The sequence below is a fragment of the Paramisgurnus dabryanus genome, chromosome 9 (assembly GCF_030506205.2).
Source record: "Paramisgurnus dabryanus chromosome 9, PD_genome_1.1, whole genome shotgun sequence".
NCBI classification, from domain to species: Eukaryota; Metazoa; Chordata; class Actinopteri; order Cypriniformes; family Cobitidae; genus Paramisgurnus; species Paramisgurnus dabryanus.
The window spans coordinates 41,422,686-41,435,865 of record NC_133345.1 but is presented as its reverse complement, the minus strand read 5'-3'; the positions used below and the strand labels follow the sequence as shown (position 1 = coordinate 41,435,865).

Here is a 13,180-nt window from a genome sequence, read left to right as displayed (position 1 = left end):
AAGATGAATCATTTCGACGTGACAAAAGACTACTGTTTGACTATTATTAACACCTATGCAGTTAGTTATAGCAAAACAACTCCTACAAGGTGATCTTTCTTGACGGGGAACATGAATGTTTATAACATTGTGCAGACAGACAGCTAAATTTTTCATTAGGTGCGTTTTGCGAAATAAAACCTTTAGTCTTGTGCCCTTCTGAGTATTGCAGAAAAAACTGCTTCATTTTTCACCATACAGCTCACAGTTCAGACAATACGCTTTGAAAATTCTGTTTACCCTAATATGATTAGATTGCCATAAACTGATTTGGGAAATGGGAGAGCAGTCAGGCTATATGTGGAAAATTTGATAAACATTTGAGATATGCGCTTTTGAGAAGGAATAAAGACATTATTAAAAACATTAATCACAAAACACTTTTTTTCAGAGCGTCAGCCATTAAAGAGCTGAACTCGTGAACCTTCTGTATGGGGAAGTCTGGCGTGATATATTCAATAAATCTTTAATATACTCAACATTCAAGGATTTATTTTATGAAACGCTTTTAGTGAAACATTCAGTGGCACTTATGCTGAACTGTTGAGTTATTTGTCAAAAAATGTTGTCATAACCACATGCTAATACTTAAAATATGTTACATTTCCATCTTCATAGTTGAAAGAAAATGCATTATATCTACATATGTACAGTTTATTTGTTGCAAATAATGTTTAAAAAGAAAAAAAAACAATCAATCAAAATAACTAAACAACAACTTAAATATGTAATAAACGGTACTTTAATACATTTTAATTCAACAATACCCATGGTTTTGCAGCACTTTTGAAAAAACACTGCAGTTTGCCTTTGCATTATGTGCTTTTCTATTTTTGTATTAAGGTGAGATCTTAAATGTCGAAAAGCACTGTATTACTTTACCCTGTTTCCACAGTGATTCTTACGGTCATGTGAGTATTGTTGTCAGTACTCTCGGGTCAACAATAACTTCTTGTTCCTTGCTTGTATTGTGGACTGCATTGTTGCTAAGGCACTGCCTTGTAAGACTGGTCGCATTATTTCTGTTAGCGGGTTCATTAAATTCAGAATGGAAACTTTTACTGGCTTTTTATTGCTCTTTATTTTCCCCCTCTCCCCTCTCATTAACTTTTAAAAAGAGATTTGCGTTGTTCAGTTGGAAGAGCTGCGTGCTAATTGATTTGTCACTTAGTTTTGTTTATGATCACGAGTAATAAATAGAAGCAGCATCGTGTGCGAGAGGGATTCATGGGATGGATGGTTTAACCTGTAATGTAATAGACACATCAATCAGATAAATTAAAACCGAACATCTCATTGGGTTTAAGCAGGAAGGATTTGCACGAAACAAAATGTCTTCTTATAATACCAACAAGGCTTTGGCTTGATCATTTACATGCAACTTTGCAACTTTATTCTAGTTAAGATTTTTAGTTCTGAAAGTTTAGAAAGCTATTATTATTAACATAATATGATGAATAAAGGCATGCGCATTATTTTAACACTTTTATTTTCTTTAACTTCTTAAGCACAGAGGCTATTTTGGGGATTTCCACCTGCATTTGGCATATGCAATTTCAAAGCTTACCATACTCACATGCAGAGGTGTACATAAAAGTTTTGTATAAACATACAATGTGACATCAAATGAAAAGTTTAAAGAAACTTCATAGAAATAACAATGCCCTCCTCTTGCACTTTTCACCCAAACAGCTTTAAACTAATTCTTTCTGTAGCCCTGGCTGTAATTCAGACTGTATTGATTACTGGACTACAAACAGATGCCTGCTCTTGATATTTGCACCATAAACAACAGCTTGTATGAACCAACTTCATTCTTTAGTGAATCAATAAAGAGTCTGATCTACGGATAGGTGAGTTTTGACTTTAAAATGTGTATCGATATATTTTTCATTTTATTTCTTTATATATTTATCAAAATACTGATATAATAAATACAGCACTAATAACAACTGATTTTGGCTAATAGGTGCACACAGTCTTAAGAGCCTCAGACATTGATCTTTTCAACTTTCCCACTATAAAAAGACTAAAATGTATCAATAACTTAACAGACTAAAAACAGTAAAAATGTCAAACAAAAAGTAGCATTTAAATTTTTGAGAAAATGCAAATAATGTTTAAATAGTGAAACTGCTAAATAAAACGTAACACAGTAATAATTACACAACAATAATCCACATTAAATACCCCCTTACGGCAAAATAATATTTTTCAAATATACAAAAAGGCAACAAAACATTTTTTGTTGAAATATATTTTGAAATATGTTTGCAAAAATATATTTTTCACAGATTTTTTTTGGCCATTTTTTGTACTTTGGAATATATATAAAAAAATAATATTTTTTTAAGCATTGAATATATTTAGCACTCCATGTACTTCAATCCAAGGAAATACATTCACGTCACATTGGAAGAAAAATTTTATGTTATGAGCCTGTACTAAAAAATTTACAATACGAGCTTGTTTTAAAAAGGTTAAAATTCAATATATTTTTAACTTCAAGAATATACTTTATAAAATTAACTTTTATTTAGCATATATTTAAAATGTCTTTAAGCAAAAAAAATATATTTTTACATATAGGGTGTAAAATTGGAAATGCATTTGCTTTCCCTTGAAATATATTTTTGAAATATATGTTGATATACAGGGTTTCCCGCAGCACTTTTCAGTTCGGGCGGCCCACCTAAGCTGGGATAGCCTACCACCTTAACAAGGTCGTCCAAAAAAAAAAAATTTGCTGCACAAAAGGCCGTCAAGTGCATCTCGGAGAATAGCGTGGACGCGTTCACACTGCGAGCGGGCACACGCCACATGGCCGATAATGAGAGAAAGACATGGTCCGTCAATGTCTGGAGGATAGCTAGCCTGTTGATAAAACATTTAATTCATTAATAATCTAGTATTTGTTAATTTTCTGTCATAATTTCTTCAAAATTGAATTTTATTTGAGTGTTTTAAATAAAAATATTTTCATCATGATGCGTACGCCCCGCCCCTTTGATTGCCACGCCCTCGGCCCACCCACCTGCACAACCCTACCACCTTAACTAACAAATTTTCTGCGGGAAACCCTGATATATGAAGGTTAAAACTAAATATATTTCAAAATTCAAAAATATATTCAATTGAGCATAACATTCTACAAAAATATTATTTACCATGTATTTAAAATATATTTTTGGACAGAGATTTAGATTTTTCAGTATTTATTCATATATTCAGGGGCGGTTCAAATTTCACGCGTCTTTTGCACGCGCAATAAGTTATTTTGAATGTAGACACATAGCAAGTGAGTTAAAATAGAGAGTTACGCTGTTGCGACACTCCTGCCGTGCAACGCCGTTTTTCCTCGAGGCGCGATGGTGCCACAACTAGTTGAAAATACTTCAACTTTTCAGAATGCTGCGTCGGAAAGCGTGTTGTAAGAAGGCGGAAAACGATTTTTCGCACGGTATTGGATGCGAAATGTAAACCACCCCTTATGAGGCACATAGGAGCAAAATAGTGCAATCAGCAAAAGTAACAAATAATAAACAAATTATTTATTATGGTAGGTGTAAACACACAAGCTGAATATGGATTCTTTCACGACTTTAAAGGACAAGTTCGGTATCAGAACGGTTTTGACAGAAATTTGGACATATAATGCTGTCCCGAGAATTTTCGGGTGTTTGTTCTATCACCTCTCACCTCTACAATGAGTGTTTAGGTACACAGGAACAATCCTTCCTAAAATGCATAAAACTTTCGTTTACAAAGACGTGAAACTCACCGAGTGGTCAAAAATCGCTGCAAAATATGCTTGATATGTCCAAATTTCAGTCAAAACCGTTCTATTTCATCATAAACAATCTGAAGGGCTTTAAGTGTAAAATACCAACCCATTCTCACTCCCAGGGCGTCAAAAACTGAAGCATGGTCAAATGCCTTCAGCGTCAATATAAGTACGCGAACAGTGCCCCTAGGCGTCACTATTTAGACGAAATGGTAACTCCATTGGTTTCAATTGCTCGCTTTATGCGTCCGTTCAAGACGCTTATGGAAATGAGCATGTTAGGCAACGTCATCTCAATATGGCGAGATTAAATATTAAATCATTTTCTTTTTCTGTAAAAACTTCACATATCTGGATACCCCTGATATCTCCACTCTAAAACGTTTATCAAAAATAATTGTATACTACTGTATTATATCATGTTTCAGCGGATTTTTTATTAGATAATTGTGTATTGTGCCTGTTTCTATTAGTAAACAGAATGCAAATATTATATGGCGTACATTTATTTGTCTTAATGTGTTGACCGATCAAAACTCACCGAAACTCTACACGAAATTAGACTATTTACGGGGTAGGTTTATATAACTTCTTTATACACCCGAAATCCTTAGGTTTTAAGAATATAAACCAAAAAAGTTTTAGAATTGTAAAATATTTTAATATTTGATTAATAATCATTTTGTACTGTGAAACCAGCAATTTTATAAATAAAGTTTTGAATTCAAATATGCTTTGTCTCACAGGAAACCGTGACGTTTTTGCAATCGCTTCCCGTGCATGGTAGGTAGTGGTACAGTAATTAATTGGATCATTAAGATTTTAAAAATCAGATTTTAAACAACTGTATTTTTTTATCATGTTGGCCATTTTTAACATTCGTGCGTTATGTAAACACGTATTTGTGGGTTGTTTTAAATTTTGAGAAAAACGCTATAACCAATTATGAGATGCTAATGGTAACGTTACCTGATCTGCAAACCAAATCATGTCAAGATAAAGTGTTAGCATGTTAGTTAATAATTTATAGATTGGGTTATAGATAATTTGTAGTTTGGGCTTTGAACCAAACATGGCAGAATTTGAAGTAGTTAAAGCCCATCACATTGAACTAACATAAACAATTGCATTGACAATAGCTAACAATAACAAACATTAAACAGTCTGTAAAACTATATTGTTTATTGTTAGTACATGCCAGCTAATGTTAACTAATGTAAATAAATATCATATTACTGTGGTGTACCCAATCCTACCTGTACACCAGGAGATCTACTGTCCTGAGGACAATTTGAGGAGTTTTACATTTGAGGAAATACAGGATTTTTATTTAATTTGGGGTATATTTATTTATATAGTCATACCAGCAAATGTACAGTCCATACATCTTATTGTGCATACATTCCTAAATGTATTGCCCACTACACAATATTCACATATTAATTGTCCAGCAGTTGTTTTGTTTACATTAGGGCTTTTCACACTGGAAATAGTTAACCTTGGGTTATTCTAAACCCTGGGATAACAAAATCCTGGGTTATCTGTTTCATATTTTACACGGTTCACACTTAACCTAGGTCATGTGTCTCCAACCCTGCTACTAAACACCTGTGTGTAATTATCAAGCAACCCTGAATACCCTGATGAGCTGCTTCAGGTGTTTCATTGGGGTCATAACATAACACCACTTCATTTCACACTGCATGCGTTTGGCTCTGCAATGCAGGGTTAACCGCACAAAAGCAGGGCTAACCCTGCTTCCGAGCAGGTTTCATAATCCTGGGTTAATTTCAAGGATAACACTGCTTCTAAATTACAAGTGTGAAAAGCTTAGGGTTAAAAGTGGGGTTTTAGAATGAAAACAACCCAGGGTTAAGCACATTGTGAAAAGACCTATTGTGTTTGAAAAGAAAATTTCATTAAAAGTTGTATGGTTTTGTTTTCTTTTCAGATAATGACAAAACCAAAGGAAAAGCCATGTCCTCACTGCCAATCCAAAAACAACGCCAGCTGCAAAACCTGCAAAAAATGTTTTGCTAGTTTAATTCTCAAAAAAAAAATTAAGGCAAAACAAAAAAATATAGAAGACAGTTCATGGAGGTCCACCACCCAAAAACACCGCAATGCTGCTCGTGTGGTGGATTCTGCCCGCATTGCTGTGAGTAAATTTTGCTAATGTAGTATTAGTATACTTATATAATATTAAATCATATTCTGTTTAGTGTATAGTGCATATCCAGCTATTTGATTATTTATAATTCATAGGATAATATATGAACATTCAATTTCAATTCAATTCAATTTTATTTATATAGCGCTTTTCACAAAAGTCAATTGTTTCAAAGCAGCTTTACATAAATAGAAGCAGTGAAAAGCACAGAAAAACGACAGATAACACAACAAAATACATGATAGCATAATCAGTTAAATTTGCTGCGGCTATGACTCAATATTATAAGCGAACGTATTACTAAAGCAACGTATAGAAGAGGAAGCTAAGTAAAGCCCAAAAAGGCTGCCTCCCCGGGGTGAAAAACCCCCTAGGAGAAAAAAAAACCCGGGCTTTTATCCGAGGAAAAATAAGTCCTAGGAGGGAAAAACCCTTGGGAGAACGGATAAGGAGATTTAGCGGAGATTAAGCGGGTTCTGCCGGTGATCGTTGGTCAGGCATCAGCTGGGCATCAGGTTGAATGACGGCCAGTAGATCAGAGGTGTGCCGACTTTCACATCTACCGGGACTGGGTCTGTTTGTCTCGTTGTCCTCGGGGTTGAGGACGAGACAGGACATACAGTATATACTTGTTAATAAATAAATTGTAAACTGTTACTTCAAAATGTCCCCATGTGGTGTAAATCAAGTTTTTGTTGTTTATACGTCTATGTGGTGTTTTTAATATGCTTTAAATTTGACAAACTATCAGAGAATTTTTACATAACATTTTCAGTTTTCTTTAGAGTCTCATTCACACAGTTTGAAATCGCCTTGGTTTCCTATTTAACAAACATGTAACCAACCACATAATCACAGTTGAACGAACGAGTGAATCAGTAGTTTGAGTCCTATATGTTATATAGGGCTGGGCTATATATCGGATGAGATTGTAATGCGCATCTCATCAGTAAAGCTAGCAAATCACCATCATCTGCCCATTCACTATTGCAGGTTATTTGTCCGTGATAATAAATGGAATACTGCTTAGTTTGATGACAATCCCATCCTAATATTATATATAGAAGCCACATAGACTCAGTGCTGAAACGAGCGCTGCACCGCTGCTTCAGCTTTACTTCTGTGGTGCTCACACTTGCTGTGTGAATGCTCTAACCTTACTCTAACATCAGATTATCAAAATGTAATCATAGTCCTGCAAGCATGCAGTTTTCGTATGCATTGTGTGAAACTGGACTTGCAGTAGCCAGCTGTTATGTGTCTGAAACTTCCAAATATAGCATCTATTTACTTAACTATGATATTCATGCTAATATATTTTTGTGTCTAATCTACAGGTTAAGAAATTGGAGGTACTAGGCTATAAGCCGATTTTGTTCTACTCAAGAGAGCAAAAAAAGGGATTTACAGCCGAAGTGATTACTTCAGTGGGTCCCTGTGCTGAGGGGCCACTTCGAAACATAATGGACAAAATGACTGGCCTCTATGAATATTTCATTAAAAGTAAGTTTACTGTTTGCATTATTTCTATATTCTTTGATTTATTAAAAAAGTCAAAAATTTAGAACTCTTATCTGAACATTTTTAGATTATCAAAGGCTTCAGATCCACACTGCTGCTGAATCGGATCCTGATGTTTGCCAGCCCCAGACTTCCTCTCCTCCTCCTCCTCCTCCTTCCTCTAGCCTTTCTACTCATACCTCCTCTTTATTCACTGTCCCTTCTCCATCTTCTTCCTCCAGTGGTGCTCCTCTTACCTCCTCTTTCCACACTCTTACTTCATCTTCCTCCAACATTTCTTCTCCTCCTACTTCTTCTTTCTACACCATTCCTGCTGCACCTTCGTTTGACCTTCCTCCTCCTACCCCGTCTTACATTAGCCTTCTTCCTCCTGCCTCTTCTTCCTGCACTCTTTTTCCTCCACCACCTTCTTTAAGCACTCTTCCACTTACTTCCTCTTTCTGCACCCTTACTTCTCCATCTTCTTCTTCCAGCATTCCTCCTTGTACCTCTTCTTATATGGCACTTCTTTCTTCCGACACTTCTTCCTGCAGTTTTCCTCAACCACCAACTTCTTTATCCACTTTTTCTCCTACCTCTACTTTATACACTCCTTCTCCTCCATCTTCATCCTCCACCCTTATTCCTCCTACGTCATCTTTTATCCCTCTTCTCACCCCTACATCTTCTCCCAACCTTTATCCTCATCCATTCTCTTTTCCCAACTACCCTCCTCCTGCCTCCACCTTCTGCACTCTTCCTTTTACTTCTTCTTCTTCCAACATTCCTCCTTCTACCTCCTCTTACATCACCCTTCTTCCTCCTACCTCCTCCTCCTTCACTCTTCCTTCTTCACCACCTTTTGCCACTCCTCCTACCACATCTTTACCCATCTTTTCTCTTACCTCTCCGAGCATGCCTGCTACCTCCCCACTTTCTACTGTAACTACAGCTACCACATTTACCACCAAAGATTCAGGTGATTTTAAAAAAACTTTTGCTCATTTTAGTAAAATCAATGCATTGCTGTAGATTTGATCTAGATTTTGTTCTGATAATTTTTACTTAACATTTAATGTGTGTATTTACAGACAATTCTTCCACAGAAAATCCACAAACAAAAGGCAAACAACGAAAATGGATGTATAAACAAATAGGTATTGACAATTTTGATTTAAAATAAGAGCTTACTACAACAAGTTTTTTTGGGACGCGCATGTGTTGTCTGGATGGTCTCTGTTTGTTTAATGGTCTGACTAGTGGCTAAACTGAACTCTGGAACAAATACCTCATCAAAAATAACAAATGTTTTGTTTTCCTAAAGACGAGGGAAGATGGTGATCATGTATATGGAAATATTCATGTGCTGATAATTCCTAGTTCATGGGTGCTAATGTACAGTATGCAGATTTATAAATGCTTGTTATCAGGCCAAATATTTACCTGTAGTGTGTATAAATCCTTTTCAGTAAAGTTAATGAATAAAGTTTTTACATACAGTAGAGTCCAGATTAAAAGTTCAGGTAAAACTTGATTTAGATATCAGCCATGTTTGTTGTAACTTAAAATAAAACATACTTCACATGGTCTAATTTTAGTTCACTTTTAGGGTAGAGGGAGCCAGCCTATTGAATGTACACCCAGTTTATTATGGACTTCTATTATTGAAATTGTTTATTTTCTATTTAAGAAATTCGTTCTCAACTCCTAATGTGTTTTGAGTTTAGAAATGTTAAGTTTTATTTTCTGTTTTAGAATGCCAAGTACACCCCAGTCTCCAAACTTTTCCATACGACAAGATTTTAAGGAGGAGGACAACAAAAGACGTAAGATTAAACTTTTACAGTATTTTGTTAGTTGAATATTTGTCTGAAATAATGTATTCCTTGACAAGATAAATATTAAAAATTGTGAAAGTGTATTCGCCAATGTATGGTAATCTTTACTTGAAATGTGACCGCTGCATTTAACTATCTAGTGAATAGTGAACACATGCACAGCAAGTTGTGAACACACACACACTAGCGAAGCAGTGTAGGAGAGAGCATGTGTATGTGTATGTGTGAGGGCATGTATATGTGGTTTACAAGAATATAAATGTGTCCTTATAAACCAAATGGCTTGCAAACATACTAAGTAGTGTTTTATTTTTAAATAATAGGTGGCAAACGTTTTTGTGAATGTTCAGCGTTTGCGTTGGGGGAAGGGGATTGAATGTAAAGTTTGCACATTATAAAAAACATTAATTATATGGAGCGTCCTTGTTAACCATACACTTAACTGTGTGTGCGTGCGTGTGTGTGTGTGTGCGCGTGTGTGCGCGTGAGCATTTTGAGGACCCTATGAGGAAACAAGCTTATAAATCAAACAGAATGCGGTTTCTTGAAAATCTGAGTTAGCAGAAGGTTTTCTGTTCTGGTTGGGGTTAAGGTTTGGGTTAGGAGAATAGAATATACAGTTTGAACAGTATAAAAAACATTGTCTATGGAATGTCCCCACAAAACATGGAAACCTGTGTGTGCGTGCGCGTGCGCGTTCGCGTGCGTGTGTTTTTGTTTGTGTGTGTGTGTGTGTGTGTGTGTGTGTGTGTGTGCGTGTGTGTGTGTGCGTGCTTGCGTGGGTGCGTGTGTGTGTGTGTGTGTGTGTGTGTGTGTGCATTTAAAACTAACAGTTGATGTTGCTTCTTTTTCTTAAAGGGTGTTGAGGAAGTCAAAGTTAAATGGAAGCCTTGCTCAGGATGGTATGTACAAGATTGCATATAGACTATGTAATTTTATCACACTACAATAATGACTGAAATTAGAGTCACCTTTATTGTCAAGTAGGATTTGCCTGGTTAAGCAATTTTTTTTGGTGTATTGGTGCATTAGGAAGTAAATACAATGCAACAAATACAATTGCATTTTCAAAAAAGTTGGGACACTTTGTAAAATGTAACATAGAACATAGAAAACACATCAAATCTAAACCGAGGAAATATACCATTTAAGAAATAAAATAAGCTAATTTTGAATTTAATTGCAGCAACATTCTTTTTTTTTTCAACAGTTTGCATAAATCTGGAAATTGAGTTGGAGCATTTTCTGGAATTTTGGAAGATCAGTTTGTGTCTGATACAGGATTCTTGCTTCTTAAAGGGATAGTTCAACCACAAATTTAATTTCTGTCATCATTTTCTCATCTTCATGTTGTTCTAAACCTGTATGAATTTCTTTTTTCAGATGAACACAAAAGTGATGATGGTAAGCACACAGTTGTTTGTAACTATTGACTTCCATGGTTGGAAAAACAAATACGATGTAATTCAATGGGTACCGTCAGCTGTGTGCTTACCATCATTTATCAAAATATCTTATTTATTTATCACAATGCTTTCATAACATTTGTTTTCCTACTATGGAAGTCAATGGTTATTGCAGCTGTGTGCTTACCATCAATTATCAAAATATCTTTATTAAAATAAAAACACTCATACAGGTTTGGAACAACATGAAGATGAGAAAATGATGACAGAATTTTCCTTTTGGGGTGAACTATCCCTTTAACAGTCCTGTGTCTTTCTAGTCATGCTGATATTTTCATATTGCACAAAATGTTTTCAATTTGTAAAAGGTCTTGACTGTAGATTCTTCTGCTAAAGGCATGCTGTAATAAATGCAGTATGATTTAGCATTGTCTTGTTAAATATGCAAGAAAAATACACCATCTGATTGGAAGCATATGTTGCTCTAAAACCTGTATCTTTCAGCATTGATGATGCCTTTATAGATGCACTAATGCACCCCAATACCATCAGAGATGCAGATCTTTGAACTGAGCGCTATAAACACAATCTGGATGGTACCTCACGGTTTCCAAAGAATTAAAAATTTTGATTCATTTGACCACAGAACAGTTTTTCACTTTGCCTTACTTCATTTTAAATGAGCTCATGTGTTTCTGAGGCTATGCAGTGCTCTTCATAACAGAATAATGCCATTTCCACCTGAGAGACCAAAATGGATATTGCACCCAATAATGATTTCTAAAGAGATTTCTTTAGATACTTTGAATCTTTTGATAAGTTCTGTAGTTGATATTGAAAGTTTTTACAATTTAGCAATTAGAAATATTACTCTTAAATATAAACAACCCCTGTTAGTATAGACAACCCCTGCAAATCTTAACTTCTGAGAGGCCCTGCTTATATACCGGTAGACGGTTTCATCTGATGTAAGCAGAACTTTACTCTCTTTTTGTACATGTCATGGTCTCAGTTTAAACATTTGATATATGTTATTCACAATAGAATATAGAAAACATAAAAGTATCGTTAAAAATCCTTAGGATATAACATTCCATGAAGATATTTTGTAAATTTTCTACCATAGATATATAAAAACTTTATTTTTGTGAGTGGATGTAGTTGCTAAGGACATTTGGACAACTTTAAAGGTGATTTTCTTATAATTAAAATTTTTTTGCACCCTCAGATTCCAGATTTTCTTTATACAACTATTTGAACAACAACATACGATATTGTATCAAATATTGTCCGATCCTAACAATTCATACATCAATGGAAAGCGTATTTTTTCCACTTTCAGATGATACATAAATCTCAATAAATATGTACCCTTATGCATTTACATTTTATTTGCATTTTACAACATGTCCCAACTTTTTTTGGAAATTTGGTTGTTAGAAAATATTAAAATACTCAATGCAAATTTAACATTTTACAAAAGTATAAAATATCAAGAAGAGAAAGGACATTCACTGAACATTGGTGCAAGATGTGCAAAGAGCATTGGTTTATCCATAAGTTTTGTGAGACACAGGATGAAGCTAAAATGTGAATTTTGCAGTACAAATACAAGTATACATTACAAATACAGACACAAGTAAGATAAGCCGTTTTTCACAGTTATTTGTGTTGCATGCATTACAATAAAGATATTCTTATTGCTTTTCAAGTACTAAATATTACTTTTGCGTGCTTACATTTTTATGTCTTCACAAATGTTTTTTTTTTAACTTAGGGCATAAATCGTTCATTTGATTTGTAATACTTAACATTTATTATAATAATACAATTTATTTGAAAACTGTTACATGTTCTGTAACCAGTACAGTATATGATCAATTTAAATTATATTTGTTTCTTTTACTGATTTGCAGTGGTATGAAATGGGCGGACACCTGGGAGCCATACAGCCATACATTCGCAGAGTAAGGATCCATGTTCCATGTTTATGGGGTTGCATTAAGGACCTGTTGCCTGGACCTGTTGCCTGTCCTTAAAACCCATGGTTAAATTAAAAAAATGTCAGTTTATTGTTCATTGGTTTGATTTTTTGTATCTTTTTTCATTTTTTTGTTTTGTTTTGTTAATCTGCTTTTAGCACTAAAAACGGTTTGACTGTTTTTATTTTTTTCAGAAAATTTATTATCTAAAAATTGTTTACAATTTTATTGTCTAAAAATATATTCAGATGTCTTTCTGCTGCAGAAATGTTTTATTTCCGGTGAATAAATGATCAAACATTAGAGCACTGGGTGTTTTTTTATTTAATCTCAAAATTATTAAAACTTTACATGATGATTTGGTAAATGTTATATGTAAGATAGAATGTATGTTTTAGTACCTTGCAGCATTTGTATGCTTCTAAGTATATACTGCAAAGTTTAATGAGTGACATCCATGT

General features: G+C 34.6%; 2 long non-coding RNA genes across 2 annotated transcripts; both read left to right on the top strand.

The window, feature by feature from the left end:
• Window positions 1-4,480: 4,480 nt before the first annotated feature.
• LOC135752072 (uncharacterized) lies at window positions 4,481-7,702 on the top strand. The gene is made up of 4 exons (XR_010533104.2): window positions 4,481-4,606; window positions 5,775-5,981; window positions 7,331-7,496; window positions 7,582-7,702. It is a non-coding gene; the product is annotated as an uncharacterized lncRNA (long non-coding RNA).
• An 881-nt stretch (window positions 7,703-8,583) lies between these two features.
• LOC135773106 (uncharacterized) lies at window positions 8,584-12,783 on the top strand. Its single transcript, XR_010543434.1, has 4 exons — window positions 8,584-8,650; window positions 9,249-9,319; window positions 10,190-10,233; window positions 12,654-12,783. It is a non-coding gene; the product is annotated as an uncharacterized lncRNA (long non-coding RNA).
• Window positions 12,784-13,180: the final 397 nt, after the last annotated feature.